The sequence below is a fragment of the Pseudorca crassidens genome, chromosome 5 (assembly GCF_039906515.1).
Source record: "Pseudorca crassidens isolate mPseCra1 chromosome 5, mPseCra1.hap1, whole genome shotgun sequence".
Lineage (NCBI taxonomy): Eukaryota > Metazoa > Chordata > Mammalia > Artiodactyla > Delphinidae > Pseudorca > Pseudorca crassidens.
In genome coordinates this window covers 26,016,610-26,029,855 of record NC_090300.1, presented here as the reverse complement: position 1 = coordinate 26,029,855, position 13,246 = coordinate 26,016,610, and positions in this window count along the sequence as shown.

Sequence of the window (13,246 nt, the reverse complement as noted above, 5' to 3'; positions counted from 1 at the left end):
ACGACATAAATCACAGCAAGATCCTTTTTGACCCATCTCCTAGAGAAATGGAAATAAAAATAAACAAATGGGACCTAATGAAACTTCAAAGCTTTTGCACAGCAAAGGAAATCATAAACAAGATGAAAAGACAACCCTCAGAACGGGAAAAAATATTTGCAAATGAAGCAACTGACGAAGGATTAATCTGCAAAATTTACAAGCAGCTCATGCAGCTCAATAACAAAAAAACAAACAACCCAATCTAAAAATGGGCAGAAGACCTAAAGAGACATTTCTCCAAAGAAGATATACAGATTTCCAACAAACACATGAAAGAATGCTCAACATCATTAATCATTAGAGAAATGCAAATCAAAACTACAATGAGATATCATCTCACACCAGTCAGAATGGCCATCATCAAAAAATCTAGAAACAATAAATGCTGGAGAGGGTGTGGAGAAAAGGGAACCCTCTTGCACTGTTGGTGGGAATGTAAATTGATACAGCCACTGTGGAGAACAGTATGGAGGTTCCTTTAAAAACTACAAATAGAACTACCATCTGACCCAGCAATCCCACTACTAGGCATATACCCTGAGAAAACCATAATTCAAAAAGAGTCATGTACCAAAATGTTCATTGCAGCTCTATTTACAATAGCCAGGACATGGAAGTAAACTAAGTGTCCATCAACAGATGAATGGATAAAGAAGATGTGGTACCTATATACAATGGAATATTACTCAGCCATAAAAAGAAACGAAATGAGTTACTTGTAGTGAGATGGATGCACCTAGAGTCTGTCATACAGAGTGAAGTAAGTCAGAAAGAGAAAAACAAATACTGTATGCTAACACATATATATGGAATCTAAGAAAAAAAAAAAAAGGTCATGAAGAACCTAGGGATAAGCTGGGAATAAAGACACAGACCTACTAGAGAATGCCTTGAGGATTTGGGGAGGGGGAAAGGTAAGCTGTGACAAAGTGAGAGAGTGGCATGGACATATATGCACTACCAAATGTAAAATAGCTAGCTAGTGGGAAGCAGCCGCATAGCACAGGTAGATCAGCCCCATGGTTTTTGACCACCTAGAGGGGTGGGATAGGGAGTGTGGGAGGGTGGGAGGGAGACGCAAGAGGGAAGAGATATGGGAGCATATGTATATGTATAACTGATTCACTTTGTTATAAAGCAGAAACTAACACACCATTGTAAAGCAATTATACTCTAATAAAGATGTTAAAAAAATGCAGAAGAGAAACCTTCAAACTTTAATGAACTAATGTTATACCGTGGCTCAAATCCACATGAAGAAATAAAGAGCACCAGTGGTTACAGAGGTAAATGTAAAAGAAAGTCTAAATATATATTTTGTTTATTACTTTTTTCTTTTATGTGATTTAAAAAACAATTAATTGCAAAAGGCAATGATTATAAGTTTGTGTTGATGGGCATACATTGTATAAAGATGGGATGTGTATGACAATAATGGCACACAAAAAGAGGATGAGAAACACAGCAATACAGAAGTGAAGTCTTTGTATTCCATTAAAATTAAGTTGCTATTAATCACACTAGATTGTTATAAATTAAATGTTAATTGTAACCCCGAGGCAATCACTAAAAATAATGACTCAAATAATATAGCAAAAGAAATGACAAGGGTATTTAAATGGTACACTAAAAATATCTATTTAAGACAAAAGAAGGCAATAATAGAGAAATAGAGGAACAAAAACACACAAGACATAAAAAATTAGCCAAGTTGCAGATATAATTCCTACCTTATCAGTAATTACATTAAACTTAAATGGATCAAACCATTTAATCTCTCCTTCACACCCTAAACAAAAGTTAATCCTAAATGAATTAACAGCAAAAATGTTAGTGCTAAAACTGTAAAAATGATAGAAGAAAACAGAAGTGTAAATTTTTATGATCTTGGATTAGGCGATAATTCATTAGATATGACACCTAAAGCATAGGGACAAAAGGAAAAATAGATAAATTGAGGTTCACCAAAACTAAAACCCTTTGATCATAAAAGGACTCTATCAAGAAATTGAAAAGACAATCCACAGAATGAGTGAAAATATTTGCAAATATATATTTGAAACATATGCCCCCACAAAAACATGTACACAAAGTTCATGGTAGCATTATTCATAATGGCCAAAAAGTGTAAACAACCCAAATGTCCATCAACTGATGGACAACAAAATGTGGTACATCCATACAATGGAATAATATTCAGCCATAAAAAGAATGAAATACTGATACTGTCACATGGAGGAACCTTGAAACCATTACACTAAGTGGAAAGAGTCAGACACTGTGGTCACATAGTGCATGATTCATTTATATGAAATGAGCAGAAAAAGCAACTCAGCAAAGAGGAAAGAAAGTAAATCAGCAGCTACCAAGGCTGGATGAGTTGGGTGGGGGCGTGGAGAGTGACTAATACAGTGTTTCTTTTAGGAGAGACAAAAATGTTCTAAAATTAGCTTTGGGCTGTGGTTGAACAGCTGTGTATATACTAAAGACACATTGGATTATATGCTGTAAACAGATGAACTTTATAGTGCGTGAATTATTTGTCAATAAAAAAGATCAAATGTTAACAAAGTAATTAAAATAACATTTATAATGTGAAGAGGGAAAAGAAACATGACTCAGAAACCAAAGGGAAAGTGCTGGAAGGAATATGTAAACTTAGGCTAGAGAGGAATTAGAATGAGATTCAAGTAGCTGACCCCAAAACTGAGGTTGAACAAATTCTCTGAGGAGAGATAGGATCTCTCACTATTTTCAAGAAATAATTTTAGGTTTTCTAATCCCTTTTTGAACAAAGAGTTATGTGATCTATCAATTTTCATATTCTTTGGTGGCCTGGAACCAAGAACATTGACAGGTAAGTTGTCCAATCAAATTCCAAATGTACTGCAAGGTCATAGTAATTAAACCACTGAGGTTTTGGTAAACATACACATCAATGGAAATAATAGAAAGAACACATATATTTATGCCATTTTAGATCGTGATAAAATGGTAATTAAATTATTGGGAAAAAGATAACTGTTCTATAAAGGGATTAGGACAACTGACTATCTATTAAAAGAAAACAGAAAGTATGCTTGATTCCTACCTTACCTCAAATAGAATAGTATATTCTAGATAGCTTAATGATAAATGATTTTTTTTAATTTATTAAATTTAAATGAGTTTACCTATTTCTGCAATCACTCTGAGAAGTAGCTCTGGGGAGACAGGAGCCAGAAGATTTATGAAAATTTCCTCCTGTTCCATACCTTTTCCATAGGTGATATAACCTGATATAACATATTTGTAGTGAAGATTTACATGAATAAATCAGGGCCCTTGAGTTATTTCAGAAACAATCCACGGAAGATTTTAGAATTTAAAAGTTAAGGTAAATAACATTAATTGGAGTCTTTCTTCTGGTGTGCATATCAATAAAAACTTCTATCTCAATCACTAATTTAAATGATCTTTTGGACTTTGCTTTTTCAAGAAATAAACAGTCTTCTCAAGGGATAACTCATCATAACTCTCTCCTAAGCATCATTCTACATGGCATTTTTGAAGAGGCTGCCAAGTAGAAAACAGTCTGGAAAATTATATACAAGTTTGACAATGGTTGTTTAAATGTTGATATTAAAAGCCTTTTGTATAATCTTCTTTACTATATTTTAAAATTTACTAAATGAACCTAAAAATATAAATACCAAAAGTAAAAAGTAGTAAACTTTAAGCAGCTACATGGGAATCTCTGATTTTTGGAATCAATTTGACAACATCAACAGCCTCAAAAGGGTCTTTATTGATCGTTTCTTAGAAATGAAATAAAATTCTTCAAGTGTATTGGGGAAAAGAATATTCAGTGAGTAACAACATGTTTTTTTAAAAGGCAATTTACTATCATCTTTTAAAAACATTTCTAACTCATTGATATAAATTATTCATACATTTTTTTCAATGCCAACACAATGGAACTATTGTCTAATGTGATATTCTGAAGTACAAACAATAAAATTTTATCCACCTCCTTTAATTTATAATTTCAGAAACTAAAAGAGGGGTTAATTACAGGAAGTCCTTGCTTTGCCTGGTATTGTATTAAGTGAAACTAGTGCATATTGGAACTCAGTGTTTGCTTTGCCCTGTAACCAGTCTCAGATACCGTGGAACAATGTGGTGAAGACAGGGTTCTCACAACACACATTTCCATTAACAGGGTACCGTGTAAAAGTGAGAACTGACTATAACTGTCTTATTTGGTAGATTCCATGATGATTAAAATTAAAAGATCATAATCACTTGTGTGATCTGAGTGAGCTGTTCAAATATTGCTTTTTCATAAGCTATGTTACCTGACTTCTGAGATATTTTTATTACTCTTGTTGAAGGAGCTTGAAAAATTAACACATATTCTAAGATTCACTCTTATTGAAACTTGTACCCATTATCTTGAAAAGCTGTATAATTTTAAAGTATACAGTGTGTGTGTGTGTGTGTGTGTGTGTGTGTGTGCAAGTATACATGTATATTTTACTTTATTTCATCTCTTAGGGTTATATGGTACTCAGAGAAAACTTCTGTTAGGAATTCAGTCATAGTCATTTTTGAGGTAAAGTTTTGAGGAATCAAGTTTCTATAATAGCATATAAATATTAAATAATGTTATTTTATGATAATTGTTGAGTGATATACTTTTAATAAATTGATGCAAGGAAGCAGAGATAGCCAGCTAGTGTTTCTGAGTTCTTACTGTACCAGACACGGACATCAAAACATGTCAATAACATCAATTAGGACTTACCAAATGTCTGAGATTTCACTTTTTTTAAAACAGGAATATTCTCCATAATGAGTTATTAGAGTGTCAGCATTCTCTCTCCTTACAGATTCATGCTATTTAACTCAGCTCTCAGGGGAAATTAAATCCAAATTAGCTATAAAAAAAGGTTTCTGCATCATTTAATGATGCAAATTTGAGGTAACAAGGGTAAATAATTGTGCATGAATATGATATGAAATTTAGATTTCCCTAGTGCTACCACCCTGATAATAATCCCCCAAGAGTTACCATTATCTTCTCCTTGAACATTAGAGTGAGTTTGTCTGTCTTTGAACTTCATATAAACAGAATCATATATTACTCATTATTCTTTCAATATTGAGTATTTCAATATTGTTCACTCATATGTAATATTTACGCTGTTGCAAATAGCAGTAGTTCATCTCAGAGCAGAATTCCACTGAATGAGCGTACCACCATTTATGCAGATATTCTACAGTGGATAGACATTTGTGCTGTTTCCAACTTTTTCCTATTTTGAATAACACCACTATAAATATGTTTTCATAGAAATAAGCATTCATTTGCTCGGAAAATACTTAGTAGCAATTCTGGGTCATAGGTGTAAGTATGTTTAGCTCTAGTGGATACTGCCAGCTTTCCAACATGGGGGTACCTATTTACATTCGCCCCAGTCAATGTTTGAAGATTCCAGTTGTTCCTCATCTTCATCTTGTTTTTAATTAAGTCCAGTTTATCAGTTTATCGATCTTCTCTAGTCAGTCTTATTGGAACACTGCTTAGGAAATCTTTGTTTATCCCTAAACATATTCTCCTACATTTTATTCTAGAAACTGTATTGTTTTACTTTCACATTCAGCTCTAGAATCAATCTCAAAATAATTTTTGTGTATATAGTGGTCAAGATGCATTTTTCCATATGGATATCCAGTTGATTCAGTACCATATAATGAAAGACTAATCCTTCATTATTACACTGCCTTTGTAATTTTGCTTTAATCAGTTTACTGTATATGTGTAAATCTGTTTCTCATATCGATTTTCTTCCACTGGTTAATTTGTCTATCATTGGCACCAACAGAGCATTCTCTTAATTATTGTAGCTTAAAAATATCAATGTCTGGTACTTTAAAAATATTTCTTTGGATAATTCAGGTCTTTTGTATTTCTTTATAAGTTTTGAAGTCAATCTGCTAACTTCCACAGGAAAAAAAAAAAAGCTGGACTTTTGATTAAGGTTGCATGGAGTGTGGGCTTAAATAATATCTTAACAAAAATGAGTCTTCCATTCAATGCAGATTGTGTTTTATTATAAATTCAAAAATGGTGTTTTAATTCCCCAATTGTTATTAGTTTATAAAAATGCAATGTATTTACCAGTGACCTTACTAAACTCCATTATTTTTCTAGTAGTTTGTCGACTTTGCACAAATGTTTATTATATCTGCAAACGATGAGAGCTTTCTCCTTACTGTAAAGATTAAGGAAGATCCCTTCTATTCCTAGTTACCTGCATGCTTTTGTAGTAAATGGGTATTGGATTTATCAAATGCTTTTCCTGCCTTTACGGAGTTAATCAGAAGATTTTTCTCCTTTATTTGATAAGGGTGGTGAAGTATATTGACTGATGTCCCAATGTTTAACCAGTCTGGCATTTCTGGAATAAACCTCACTTGTATTATCTTGTTTAGCATTTCTGCAGCTGTGTTCATGAAAGAATTTGGCCTTGGTTTTCTTTTGTTGCAAAATTGTTGTATGATTTTGGAATAAGAAGATAAGTTGAAAAATTTATCCTTCTTTCTCTACTTTCTGTGATAGTTTGTGCAAGATAAATATTATGCAGACTATTTCATCTTAGGTATTTGTAAGAATTCACTGGTGAAGCAACCTAGGCTTGAAAATTTTTTGTGTGTCTGGGAAGTTTTTGTGTGTGTCTGAGAAGGCTTTAATTGTGAATTCAATTTCTTTAACAAACATAAACTATTTCAATTTTCTATTTATCCTTATGCAAGTTGTGTTTTTTAAGAATTTATCTTTCATTTAAATGTTCAAACATACGAGCATAAAGGCGTTCATAATATGTTATTTTGTTATCGAAGATATGATTCACATACCATAAATTCACCATTTTAAAGTGTACAATTCAGTGGTTTTTAAGATGTTTACAACTTTGTGCAACCATCACCACTGTTAATTACAGAACACTCACCAGCTCCAAAAGAAACCCCATACCTGTTAGCAGTCACTTTCTATTCCCCCTCCTTCCAGCCCATGGCAATCACTGATCTATTTTACCTCTCTATAGATTTACCTATTGTGAACATTTCATATAAATGGAATCATAGGCTTTATGACCTTTTGCGTCTGGCTTCTTTCACTTAGTGTAATGTTTTCAAGGTTGATTTATGTTGTAGCATGTCTCAGTATTTTATTCCTTATTATGGCTCATTAATATTCCATTGTACTGATATACCACATTTTGTTTATCCATTCATTAGTTGATGGACATTTAAATTGTTTCCACTTCTTGGTTATGAATGCTGTTGCTATGAACATTTGTGTAGAAGCTTTTGTGTACATGTATGTCTTCAGTAATCTTGAGTATAGACCAAAGAGTAGAGTTATTGGGTCACATGGTAACATTCTAAGTTTGACATTTTGGGGAACTGTCAAACTATTTTCTAAAGCAGCTGCACCACCAATGTATGAGGGTTCCAATTTCTCTACATGCTCGCCAGCACTTGTTATTTCCCTTCTTTTTTTTTTTAAATAAACCATTTTAGTGGTTGTAAAGTGGTATTTCATTATGGCATTTCTTCACTGGCCAGTAATTCTGGGCATCATAATGTGTTCTTATTGTGTTGTTAATGAAATAGTGGGGTTGCCTTTTTCATTTCTTAGATGGGTAATTTGTGTTTTCCCTTTACTTGTCCATTATCAGTTTTGCTAGAATGGTACTAGTTTTTAAAATCTTCTCAAAGAGTATATATTTAACGTTATCAATTTTCTCTGTTATATATTTGCATTCTCTTTCATTATTTCCTGCATTCTCTTATTTCTTTGGGTTCCATTTACTATTTTTAATAAGTTTTTAAAATGGAAGTATAGATCTTTTATTTTCAACCTTTCTGATATTCTAGTATATGCATTAAAGCTCTGATTTGCTTCCAAAGAAAATTAGCTTTAGCTGTATCCCCACAACATTCACATATGGGATTTTCATTATTATTTAGTCAAAAATATTTTCTAAATTTTATTCTGATTTCTTTTTTGCCCCACTGGGTATTTGGAAATTTGTTGCTTAATCCAAATGTTTAGGGTTGTCTGTATATTTTTCTGTTGTTGATTTCTAGCTTATTTTCATTTTGTCAGAGAATATATTCTATATTATTCAATCCTTGGAAGTTTGTTGACCCTTAAAATAAATGTAAAACATAAAGAAGTCTCAAAAATATCTAGAAATGAATGCTTAAATCCTACTATTTCAAGAGTCAGATCTAAGTAGAAATCTTCTAATTTTTATTCTCTACCTCCTTCATATGTATTTATGTAAAAAAATATTGCTTAGAAATATAACCATAATGAAAACTGTGCATGCACTCTGTGTGTGTGTGTGTGTGTGTGTGTGTGTGTGTGTATATATATATATATATATATATATATATATATATAAAACCATTCTATAACTGGCCCTATAAGCTATATTTTTCCTATCAGTTGGGCAGATTAAAATTTGCCAACTAAAAATTGTCACTTTCCATCTGCCTCTACAAGGATTAAGTCACTAGCCATTGTAGTTGCTGACCTTCAACACACCCTGAAAGAAGTTCAGGGTGGAGATCAGGAATGAAGCACTCCACGCTCTGGGAAAAACTGGCAGAATAAGCTTTCAGATAGTTAGATATGTTCAAGAGAAGAATTTATGAGCTCAAATTCTTGTATCTTCTCATATCTAGAAAAGCAATAAAATCATTAACAGAGACATCTGCCCCTCATGACTAGCAGTAACTTCATGAGACTAGCAGCAACCCTCTGCCAAAAATGTGCAATTGATTGCATGTACCCCCCTTCACTAAAATCACATATAAACTGACCCCCCCCCAACCTTCGGAGCAATTCCTTAGAGCTATCTGAGATGCTGCCTCTCAGGCTATAGTCCTTATTTTGCCCCAAATAAGACAGCTCACAACTTTCACATTGTGCATTTTTTTTTCAGTTGACAGATCATTAAAAAATGAATGCAGGTTATTCTCATTCAGCAATGTAACAAGCACACCTGACCTTTGGAAAGTGAGTGAAAATTCTTCCTGTATGCTCCATCAGTGCTGCAGACTGTCTCTGAGCTTCCCAAAGTCAAACACTGATAGCACCTTGGAACACAGGTTCCTAATTTGCACTTCAAAATTCCATTTCATTTGTAGCTATATTTCCTGATATACATTGGCTCACAAAATATGTCGTCAGGCCGTTTGAAGTTCTGTCACAACAAATTTGTCAACAACAATTCTACTTTTAGAATAAGAAGTCATGCATTACTTTTACATTTTTGTTTTCACATCTACACAAGCAATGGTATAGGCCATAACTATAGCATCTAATTCTGAAACTGAAAATATATCACAACTTCAAATAGCCCAGAGCAATGAAAAGAGTACAAGTAAAAAAGAAAAGCCACCCACACTCACTAGTTTTTACAAGCTTGAACAAGTTAATCAACATTCTAACCCACAGTTTCTTCATTTGAGTGACAAAACAATATTGAAATATATTTCAAGGTAACAGAGTCTTCAAAGGAATAACTTATGTAAGGTACGTAATAGATTGTCCTTCACATGAATAGTGCTTACAAAGCATAAATTACTTCCTTCCAATACTTTCTGACCTCTCTTACACAGTATCCCATGTTCATTGATAGCAAAAGTGTACCCCAATGGGGCAAGCAATATTTAGAACCACATTCCACATTTCAGGTTAGGTTAGGTTATGCTATAGTAACAAATGACACCAAAATCTCAAAGACTTAAGAATAATGAAGATTATTTCTATATCTGATTACATGATCAGCACAGGTGTGCAGAGGACCTTTTGTTTACTGTGCACATTTAATATTGATACAAGTGTAATCTTATCATGTATTCAGAAGGGAAGGAGATCTTAAGTATTTGTAGCAGCTCTAATGACTAGCACAGGATCTCTCATGACCTATATTTCAGCTTTGTTGAAAGTGAAGGGGTTCAGAATGAGCCTCCCAAAATGTGCCACTCCAGCTTGTAGATTATTTTGAGCTGAAGACAATCAAGGCTCAGAAGACTCAGGAAGAACTTTTTACCTCTCCCTTCACTACCTAAAAGAATCTGGCTCAGAGAGAGAAAGAGCTATTACCAGAGATAACTTTTATCTGAATGACCTATGTGCATGTCAGGGCAAACATCTAATTAACATCTTCGTATTGTCCTGGGAATTCCCCCTGTGAAATCCCAGGACCCTATCCCATTCCTTAGCTCAGGACAGCATAGAAGCCTCAATTGCTCAACTTGCCTTTGGGTCTCATATCTTTGGGGCTCTCATACGTACATCATTAAATTTGTCTTCTTCCTGTTAATCTGTGTTATGTCAATTTAATTATTAGACCAGCCAAAGAACCCAGAAAGGTAAAGGAAAAAAGTCTTTCTCCCCTACAAAAGTATTGAGAAGCATACCATTACACAGCCACAAGTATGCCTAAAATGGAAAAGACCAAACAACCACACCAAATGTTGGAGAGGATTTGAAACAACCAGAATTCTCATACTTTGTGATGGTGGGAAAATACAAATGGCACAACCGGTTTGGAAAGCTGTTTGGCAATTGATTAAAAAGCTGAATATAAACTTACCCTTTGACCTTGCAACTCCAATCCAAGAGAATTGAAAGCATATGCCCACAAACACCCTTTTATAAGAATATTCAATCAAATTTATTCATAATAAACAAAGTCAGCCAGATATCAGTCAGCCTGTTCCTGTTGCTGAACAGGAGAATGGATAAACAAACTGTGGTAGATTCATACAGTGAAGATATTGTGTGTGTTCCTCACAATAAAAAGGAGCAAAGGTCTGATACATCCAACAACATGGATGAATATCAGAATATTGTGCTGAGTGGAAAAAGCCAGAAACAAAAAATATTCTGTGCATACAGTCCTAGAATAGGCAAAACTAACTTATAATGATACAAATCAGATCAGTATATTCCTTTAGCTTCAAGGGTGGTAGAAACTGACCAGGAAAGAGCACAAAGGAACTTTTTTGGTTTATGGAAATGTTCTGTGTCTTGAGTGAATGTGTCTACATTTGTCAAAATAAATTGAAAAATTCATTTAATATTTGATCATTTTACTCTATGTTTATAATAGCTTGACACTTTGAAAATTCAAAAGTATTCAGAGGACACTTCAGTCATACAATTTTTAATACTTTATTTAATCAATCTAACACTATTCATTAGCTAGTTCAGGATATTCGATTTAACTCAGACTTTTAAGGTAATGTTTTACTAAGAAGTTTTTGGATGAAATGGTACTTTAACAAACTGAAAATTAGTAAAAACATCATTACTCTGATAATAGTCCAAGACAGTACAATTCAGTACATTTTAGACTGCTTCAGAGGTCTGTGAAAATTTTTTAATAGGGAAACTGTATTGAAAGAAAAACATTAAATCACCTAGATGCTGATATCTCATAGAGCATTTCCATCCTCTATTTCACCAGTTAACAGTTATTTAACTATTAGCATCACTTATGATAAAGCTTGAGCTTTGGAAAATGATAGACAACCATCTAACTAGCCATTGCACAAGATACCTAATTACTCTCAGCTTTTCTCTCACTTACTAAACAATATAAAAAGCATCTAAAATAGAACCAGGCACATGATATAAACTTAATAAATGTCAGTTATATTCTTGCACATAAAGTTCCTTCAAAAATGTGTTTTCTTCCTCCTCCTCCTCCTTTTCCTTTTTCTCTTTTTTCAACCTTTTCTTTTCCCCTTTCTTTTTCTCTTCTCATGTTCCTGCTACTTCTTCCTCCTTTTTCCTGAACCTTTCACAGTATAGTCCCATGACAAGTAGGGAGAAAATGAGAGAAATGCTTATGTTTGAGGTTTTTAAAATCTGTCCTTTCTAGTTATCTTCAGATCTGTTACCTAATGTATTTTAAAAATGTGAGAATAAAGAAAAATATATTTCTGTTGCATAAATAAATTCTAAATTTTTGAGCTTAGAAATTTAAGACTAGAAGATTTTTAGTCGGAAAGAGTGTGAGTCTTTTCTGTAAATATGCATGAATTCTAGGTATTAACTTGACTAGGAGAAGAACAAATAACAATCGCTGAGCAGCTGTACACACCGCTATTGGGAAATCTTGGCTGCCCCAATCCATCAAATCTAATCTGATGGAGGAGAAAATAGGCAGTCTACCTGAAAAAGAATCCAGAGTAATGATAGTAAAGATGATACAAAATCTTGGAAATAGAATGGAGAAAATACAAGAAACATTCAACAAGGACCTAGAAGGACTAAAGATCAAATAAACAGTGATGAACAACACAATAAATGAAATCAAAAATTCTCTAGAAGAAATCAATAGCAGAATAACTGAGGCAGAAGAACAGATAAGTGACCTGGAAGATAAAATGGTGGAAATAACTATCACAGAGCAGAAAAAGAAAAAGGAATGAAAAGAATTGAGAACAGTCTCAGACACTTCTGGGACAACATTAAATGCACCAACATTTGAATTAGAGGGGTCCCAGAAGAAGAGAAAAAGAAAGGAACTGAGAAAATACTTGAAGAGATCACAGATGAAAACTTCCCTAATATGGGAAAGGAAATCATCAATCAAGCCCATGAAGCACAGAGAGTCCCATACAGGATAAATCCAAGGAGAAACGTGCTAAGACACATTTAATCAATTATCAAAAATTAAATACAAAGAAAAAATATTAAAAGTAGAAAGGGAAAAGCAACAAATAATGTAAAAGGGAATCCCCATAAGGTTAACAGCTGATCTTTCAGCAGAAACTCTGCAAGCCAGAAGGGAGTGGCAGGACATATTTAAAGTGATGAAAGGGAAAAACCTACAACCAAGATTACTCTACCCAGCAAGGATTTCATTCAGATTTGATGGAGAAATTAAAACCTTTACAGACAAGCAAAAGTTAAGAGAATTCAGCACCACCAAACCAGCTTTACAACAAATGCTAAAGGAACTTCTCCAGGCAGGAAACACAAGAGAAGGAAAAGGCCTACAATAACAAATCCAAAACAATTAAGAAAATATTTATAGGAATTTACATATCGATAATTACCTTAAATGTAAATGGATTAAATGCTCCAACCAAAAAACATAGACTGGCTGAATGGATACAAAAACAA